Consider the following 9174-nt stretch of genomic DNA (forward strand, 5'->3'; position numbering starts at 1 on the left):
ATACAGGATGCTGCGACAATGACACAGTTTATCTTTAAAGATCTGGAATCTGGGAGTGATCGAATGTTATTCATGTTCTCACTGTAAGATTACTATGTTCAAAACTAAACCATGTTTGCTTTTTTTTCCCTCACTTTCAGTTGGAGTCAATAGATTTGGGATTTTAGAAGGGGGAGAAGGGAACTATTTGTGTAATACTGCTGTCATATTTGACTACATATTAAAAACAATAAATGAGCATTTTGTTTTAATTTCTTAAATACTGTTCTTTGACCTTATTTTCATTTCCTTCCCCCCAGTGGTTTCAAAACATTTTGTCTATTGTGGAAGGAATGTATGTGCAGAGTCCAGAGCCACAAGACTACTGACTTAACAGAAAATAGTTTTGCTTCTAAACATGCCCTGACCTGGGGACTGATGCCAACTCAAGTGAGCAATAAAAAGCGAAGCATGCAAGATGTTATGGCACACAACTGTGTAGAGACTTGCCCTGCTATTGGATTTTCCTGAATGAGACAGATGGACTTTTAGCTGCCATTCTGTGTATTTATGTATGAATGCATATGTGTATGTATGCATTTAGATATGTCTACATATATTTTTGTGAAAGACAGAAGACATAAAGCAGGAACTCCCATTTGCTGGATCATTCCTCATTTGCTGGATCATTCCCCAGATGCCTGTAACATTTGGAGTTGGATCAGGGCAGAGCTTGGGAGCTGGGAACTCAATCCAGGTTTCTTTATTGTGTGAGAGGTGACTGCATTGGCAGGAAGTTGGAATGAGAAGTCAATCCAGGAATTGAGCCCACGCTTTCTAGTGTCAGATGAGGCATCATAGCTGACGTCTTAACTGCCAGGTGAAACGCCCACTCTTGTTTTCTTTTGTTGTTGTTGTTGTCTTTTTTTTTTTTTTGCAACAGTTCCCCTTTATTGCTGGGGGCTGCTAAAAGGGAGTGAAGCAGAAAGAGTGGAAGGAGTAGGTGAGGCCAGTGCTGCACCAGCTGTGCTTGATGGGCTTGTGGGTAATGGAGAACTCGCCATGGCCTCAGGCTTGATCTCCACCCCACTCTTAAGCTGCTGCTTTCAATCCTAGTACTTCATGAAGTCCAAGGGTTTCACTCCAGCTCTGGCTTCTGTTGTCAGCCTTGCTTTATAAGCACCTCAGAATTTTCAGATGAGTTCTACAATGTTCCCTATCATTCTAGCCCTTCTCCCAAACGAAATGATTGTTTCTAATTCTCATGTGTCTTCTGTGGGGTGTGTGAAGTGAGATACTGTGAGTTGAGTTTTCCTGCCCTATTCGCTGATCCACCATTCCTGTACTGTCCTTCCAGCATATCAGTCATGCCCAGGCCAAGAAGCACACACAGTACCTGAAGCTGTCAGCAAGCCCAAGTGGTGGCTTTTACTAAACTCTGTGCAATTAAACTTCCTTTTTTTTCTTTTTAAGATTTATTTTTATTAGAAAGGCAAATTCACAGAAAGGAGAAACAAAGATTTTGCATCTGCTGGCCTACTCCCCAAGTAGCTGCAATGGCCAGAGCTGAGTCAATTTGAAGCCAGGAGCCAGGAACTTCAACTGGATATCCCAAGGGGGCAGAGTCACAAGGCTTTGGGCTGTCCATGACTGGTTTTCCAGTCCACAAGCAGGGAGCTGGATGGGAAGGGAAACAGCCAGGACACAAACTGGTGCCCATATGGGATCATGGCACATATGAGGCAAGGTTTGAGCCACTGAGCCATTGCACCAGGCACTCAGCCATGTTTTTTAAAAACCCTGTTTCTGTACAGTTCTTTCGGACTGTATTTAGTATATCTCATTGTGATAAACCTAGAAAACAACACAGCACTCTGATTTCCTCCTGGTCGTCATATATTTCATTATTAACTAAATTGTTTGAGGTTTAGATGGAGAGGCTTGAATTCAAGGTACTGTGGCTGAAATAAATGACCTAAATGTTCCTTCCTGCTTTCCTCTTCCTTCCTTCCTATTAAATGTTGGTGCTTAACCTGTCAGGCTATGTTTAAATTTCAATAAGTAATAAATCCCCAGTCAGGACTCTCTATGTTATTGCAAAGCTTAACGAATATGTGTTAAGGAAAGGAACTGGAAAGGCAAAGGCTTTCCCACTGAGATTGAGACTAGAGGCATATTGAGTCCTTCAGGATGGGGACAGTGAAACCAGGCCAGAATCAGACTTCAGGTCCGGTGGGATCAGACTGTCATGACTGACAGAACCTAAAAATCGCATCTCCAAGATTTTCGGCAGTATGCAGCAGAGCGTTTCAGAGGGTGGAAGCAGGCTGCCTCTGGATGATTCCAGAGAGTATTGAAGTCTTGCAACGCTCTCCTGATAAACACCTGGTTGACTCACTAGGGAAATAGGGAAATGTCAATCATAAAAGAAGCCAGCTGACTCCCATGGCCCTGACTCTGTATTTAAAGATTACTTCCTTGTATTGCAGGTGCGTTCCTGTTGCAAAGGAGCGCGTTGTGCACCTTGGAGATGTAGGGAGCTGACAGAAGAATAGAAACCAATAGATTTGTTAGAGCCTTCCAGGCCTCCCATTTACAGGGAGCGAGAATTCCTCTGTGGACTCTACTCTTCTGGGGCAGCTTTTGAGTGCTGGAAAGGAAAAGATGCAGAAATAGAAAAAAAAAAAGATGAAAATGGGGACAGAAGGAGACTGTCATATCCCAGTGCTGAGTTCCCAGGTCCGTTGCCAGCCACGTATTTGTGTTGTCCAGGTCTAAATGGAGGACAGTTGTGGATTTTGGAGATTGCAGAAATATGTCAAGGAGAGAAAACAAGTGAGAATCCTGTCAGGGCTGCAACTTCAGGGCGTACAGGGATCGCAGCCTCTAGGCAGTGTTGGGTTTGTGATTGTTTTTGAGTTGTTATCACTTTGAAGAAACACAGATGTACTTGGCCTCCCTGAATTAATACACTCTAGACATGCCAACATCTCTTGATAAATGTTAATTGACCCCTTTTTAATGCACATTTCTCTAATGGCTGCCACAATCCGTACTCAAAGCCTTTGAACCTTTACCAGATACTCTACTGGCATTTTGATGGTGAACTTTACAAACATTTTGGAAGACATAGAATCACACTGGACTTTTATTCTTTCTCTCCTAGAATCTCTTTGCACAATTACAGTTTGGATTTCTTTCCAAAAGCATTCATTGTGTTGCGAGCCTTGATAGAATGTGAAGCAAATTTCCCCCAGTGGAGTTTGGCTGGGAGCCTACAGGATGAGCTGCATAAATTATTCCAAACTCCAAGGAACCTTGCATCTGATTTTGTTTTCCAGGGTGTTTCCAATCTGTGTCAGGATGCCTTGAAGTGCGATACTGAACAAGCAAAGAGCATATTACAAAAAAAGGAGAAACAGTGACTTGCAAAACACAAAATCAGACAACCCTTTTGTAAAGCGATGTCTTTGGCATTTAATTAGCTGTCATCTTGAGGACACGTATGTTATTTTAACAAGCCTGCATCGCAGCAGGTTGAATAGCACTGGGGCATATAAGAAAGAAGCACTTCCAGAAAGAAATTCAAAAAAGGGCTCTGATATCTTAGGAACTCCCGGGGCTGGTCACATCTAACAGAATGAACTCAGTGCACATCCGGATACATGCTCCAAAAGTGGAGGTGGTCCCTGTGGATTTCTGTTGGTTTTGTTTTACATCAGAAGTGGTAGGGTGCTGGCATGAGAGCTCCGTGACTGCAGATCGCTGCAGCCAGTTTGAATTCCTTAACACAAAACCACTTCAAATGACTGACCTGACAGTCACCATTCAGTGGCATGGGAGCACTCAGTGTCCACTGCCACAGGCAGGAAAGCCCATGTGCCAGTGCTTCTTGCCCTTCACATCAGTGGTAAACCAGCACCCTGCATAACCTATAGCACAACAAGGGGCACCTGTTGAGTTCATTTTCTGAGATAGATTTTCTTTGGCAGTAACATGTGTCTGCTGGAACACTGACACACACCCAGAGAACATACAACATATCACACAGCCTTTTTCCCAAAGCCTAGTTGTTTTCTATAAATTGGGGTTAAAAAAAGCACTGATTTCCAAGGATTATTATGATAAGTAAATTATTTTAAAATTCACTATTGCTGTTAGCAGTGCTTTCATTATTGTTGCCTATGAATGATGTGTCAATTTTGGTAGCAATATCTAGTCCTTATGCAGGTAAGCTGATTGGCAAAAAGCAGAGTGCAACAATTAACTGAATGACCTGAAAGATAATCAGCTGCTTGGGAGAAAGACTCCTTTCTAGACAGATTTACCCATCCTCCCTTGCACCATTTCCTCTGCCAGCTGTGTCAGTGTCACTCTAAGACATGGGAAACAGAAAGCAAGAACTTTCAACCTTAAGAGACAAAAAATTAAGTACCTAAACACAGGTGTATAGGTAGAACAAATGGTGGGTTATAGACTTTTTAAAAATTTTTTTTTTATTGGAAAGCCTGATATACAGAGAGGAGAAGAGATAGAGAGGAAGGTCTTTTATCTGATGGTTCACTCCCCAAGTGGCCACAACGGCTGGAACTGAGTCAATCCAAAGCCAGGAGATTTTCTGGGTCTCCCACACGGGTGAAGGGTCCCAAAGCTTTGGACCATCCTCAACGGCCTTTCCCAGGCCACAGGTAGGGAGCTGGATGGGAAGCAGGGTGGCTGGAATACAAACCGGCACCCATATGGGATCCCGATGCATTCAAGGTGAGGATTTTAACCACTACACTATCGCACCAGGCCCAGGTTATAGATTTTAAAGATATGCCTATTTTTTGTCTGTTTATTCCTAGCACTTTTCTTTTAAAAAAAATTCAAGCTTCTGGGTGATCATTCAACAACTTTGTTCATGTGTCACTAATTACTTTCTCTGTTGCAAGATGAGAGAAGTGTTTACAATACATATCCACATGATTTAAAATAGAATGCATCAATGTAAAATGTTTTAGGTACAAATCAGCTTTATATTGGGCACCTCAGAATTCTATTAAGAGAATTTCTGGCACCAAATAAGAGGGAGGACCTCACACCAGTCGTCTGTCCAAGTCTCAACCACTTAGGATTCAGTTCAATCCCGGCACTAGCTCAGACCCTCTGGGTTAAGAGCTCCATCTCACAAACCTGACACACAAGAATACCTAAAGCTTTAACTGGGTTTAACAACCAGCTAGAACAGCTGACAGATCTCCAGAAAACTATGTACTTACGGTTATCTGTTTATTACAGTAAAGGTGGGGAAATCTTTTCTTCTGCCAAGTGTCATTTAGATATTAAAATATCATTTATAGTTCATACAAAAGTCTCAAGCTAACAGTAACCCTGCTGGGGCTGGGGTTAAGGTACTGCTGCTTAAGCTGCCAATGACAACACTGGCATCCCATATGAGCTCTGTTCTGCTCCTAGCTGCACCACGTCTCACTCAGTTCCCTGCTATCACTCATGGAGAAACAAAGTAAGATAGCCCAAGTGCTCGGGCCCCTTAACCCATGTGGAAGACCTGGATGAAGCTCCTGGTTTGGGCCTGGAGCGGCACTAGCCATTGTGGGCTCCTGAGGAGTGAAAACAGCGGATGGATGATCTCTCTGTCTCCCTAAGTCTCTGTAACTTTGCCTTTCAAATATTAAATCAATGCATCTTTTTTTTTCAGATGTATGTATTTTTTTTTATTTACTTACTTTTGAAAATCAGATACACAGAGAGCAGGGAAAGGTGGAGAGAAATATCTTCCTTCCGATGATTCACTCCCCAAGTGACCAAAACGGCCACAACTGAGCCTATCTGAAGCCAGGAGCCAGGAGCTTCTTAGGCTGTCCTTGACTGCTTTCCCAGGTCACAAGCAGGGAGCTGTGGAAGAAAGACTGGGCCGCCAGAATTAGAACCGGCACCCATATGGGAACCCAGCACATGCAAGGCAAGGCAAGAACTTTAGCTTGTTAGGCTTACCGCACCAAGCCCAGTCAATACATTTTTTTTTAAATAATTAACTTGCTATATAATTATTGAATTTTGAGGCCCACGTGAGGCTGCCTTGGATCAACTCAGAAACCACCAGTGGAGGAGATGTAGTGAGCAGGTGAAGAGGAAGGGTGTGAATGCCCCGCCCTACCAGCGGCAGGGTTCTCCGAAGGAAATCATGCAAGTTCTGTCTGCACGTAAGTCTAATGACAAAGGCAAGATTGATAATAAGCTCATTGTCCAGAGGAGATTAATTCTGTCCTCAATTCCATTGTTCCCTCTCCCTGGAGATTGCAAAGTACCTGGTCCTGGGACAAAGAGGGGAGTCTATCGAATGGAAGAGCCAATAAGGAAAGTGACCTTAACTGTGACAGCTTTATAAAAGGAACTGATTACCCTCTGGTCGCAGTCACATAACAGAATTAAAATAGCATTCTTAGCAAAAAACAATGTTTTCCAATGAAGTAGTGAAGATGGTGAGAATCGATCAAATTGTGGCTATCTTTGAAGAAAAAGCCAATAGAGTGTGCTCTTGGGTTCCAATTAGGATGTGAAAGTCGAAAGAACTCACAGCTAACTCTAAGGGTTGGGACCTGAGTCTCGAAAGACACGGTTGCCATTGACTATGGTAGACAAGCTCACAAAATGAACAAGTTCGGAAGAACCATTAGAAGCTCAGTTCAGAGTATTTTGTGTTTGAAAGGTCTTTTATAAATAATAATAGAAAAGCAAGACATCTAAATAAAATTGTTCAACAGAAAACAAATTTATGGGTCTGAAGTTAAGAGAGGTGTCTGGACTGGAGACATAAATTTGGGGACAGAGAGGGTTGACATAAATATGGCATTTAAAGCCAAGAGACCCAGTGAGATCATCCAAGAAATGAATGTAGATAAAAACAAAACATGGCCTTCATTAATTGAACTCTGGAATCCTCCAAAGTAAAGAAGTTGAGCCAAGTAGCTGCAGACAATGGGACAAATGGAAGAGCAGCAATGTGGTTGTCCCAGGAGCCAGTGAGCAAATATTTCAAGGACAAAAATAGTCAAAGTCACTGGCAATAAAGAATGTAGATTAGAAATGATATTAAGGGGGCCCTGTACGATGGCCTACTGGCTAAATCCTTACCTTGCACATGCTGGAATCCCACATGGGCATATGCTTATGTCCCAGCTGCTCCACCTCCTATCCAGTTCCATGATTGTGGCCTGGGAAGGCAGTAAAGGATGGCACAAAGCCTTGGAACCCTGGCTCCTGGCTCCTGGCTCCTGGCTCTTGGCTTCAGATTGGCACAGCTCTGGCTATTGCAGCCACTTGTGGGGGATGAACCAGTGGACAGAGGATATTTCTCCGTTTCTTCTGCTCTGTGTAAATAAATCTTAAAAGGAGAAGAAGAAGAAGAAGAAGAAATAGCATTAAGGAACAGAAACTTGACTCAGTGATTAAAACATCACTTGAGGGGCCCAGCGCGATAGCATAGTGGCTAAGGTCCTCACCTTGAACGCGCCAGGATCCCATATTGGCACTGGTTTTAATCTCAGCAGCCCCGCTTTCCATTGAGCTCCCTGCCTGTGGCCTGGGAAAGCAGTCGAGGACGGCCCAAAGCCTTGGGACCCTTCAACCACGTGGAAGACCCAGAAAAATGGTCCTGGCTCCTGGCTTCAGATTGGCTCAGCTCTGGCTGTTGCAGCCACGTGGGGAGTGAACCATTGGACGAAGATCTTCTTCTCTGTCTCTCCTAATCTCTGTACATTGCCCTTTCCAATAAAAATAAATAAATCTTTAAAAAAAGAAGACATCACTTGAGACACTTGCAGCGTTGTGCTGGAGCCCTCGTGTTTGCATCCTGGCTGTGAAGATTCCAGTTTCCTCCAAATGCACACCACGGGAGGCAACAAGGATGGATCAAATGGTTAGGTCCTGGATCACCACTTGAGAGACCCGGATGAATTCTATCCTTCTGGCTTACGGCATTTGAAGAGTGAATCAATGAATGGAAGATCTCACTTCGTCCCTCTTTCTCTCTGCTAGTCTCTACCTCTCCATATAATAACCTTTTATTAATGGATAAATTGTAAATTCTGAAAATAAAATAAAGATCATATTTATAATACTATTTTGACCACCAAAAGCAAATTCTTGAGGCATGCATTTAGCTTAGTGCTTAGATGCTTATGTTACAAATCAGAGTACTTGATTCATTCTCACAATAATGGAAAAACTGGAATGTTCTGAAAAGATACCTAACATTACAAAACTCAATTTGTTTACAACGCCTATGGCGTAAAGCCAGCATCTCCTCTCCTGGGAACCTGCTCCACAGGGTTGACCTCTTGAATCCCGGACAGAGTTTCATGTATAGAGGTGTTCTCCACAAGGTTACATTGATTACCAAACAACAAAGGAAAAAACATTCCATTTTGAAGAAGGAAAATGATTCCGTAAGTTACGAGTCTTAAAATAAAGCAAGCCTTACACTCTGGAAAAGTGATGATTCAGAGTGTATTTAACAGATGTGAAAGTCCTTATAAACATTATATTAACCAAAGAAAATAAGATAATTCTCTTTCTGGTAGTTAGTAACAAAATTATTTTCTTTGCCGAGTATGTGAAGGGCAGTGGTAACTCTATCTATACATTGTCTGTAATTCAACGAAATAGGCATCAAAACATCTGTCAGTTTGACTATAATTCATCTGCTCTTTTTTAAATACATTTGGGAGCTAAAGGAAATATATGTGTGTACAGATGGGTATCTGATGACTTTTCTCAAAGATGGTTTTCCCATAAAGAAGTTTCAGCAACCTTTGGTGCAAACAGGGAGCAAATCTGAATTTATCAAGTCATTCCCAAAAGAGGTTCTAGATTGACAACAGAAGGAAGTAAACCCTTTTTCTCTACTTAAATAGCAACTACATCCCTAATTGTCCACAACCCTGGCAACTTACCTTCAAGGTAAACATGGCTTTAGGAAGCCTTAGAATTGCTAGATATCTTCAGCAGCCCACTTGATTGCATTATGATACAAAATAGGTATAGAAGTCAGAATCATTTTTGGAAAATTTATTTTGAAGATCAGAGTTCATCTCCTAAAATGATCTTTCCCCTCTTCAATTTGTAATATATCTTTTTCATAGCTGCCTTTCTTTATTAGAGTCCCCATGAGGTGAAAATTGGCATATTCAA

The sequence above is a fragment of the Ochotona curzoniae genome, unplaced genomic scaffold (genome assembly GCF_017591425.1).
Source record: "Ochotona curzoniae isolate NIBS_2020 unplaced genomic scaffold, NIBS_Ocur_1.0 scaffold_4683, whole genome shotgun sequence".
NCBI lineage: Eukaryota > Metazoa > Chordata > Mammalia > Lagomorpha > Ochotonidae > Ochotona > Ochotona curzoniae.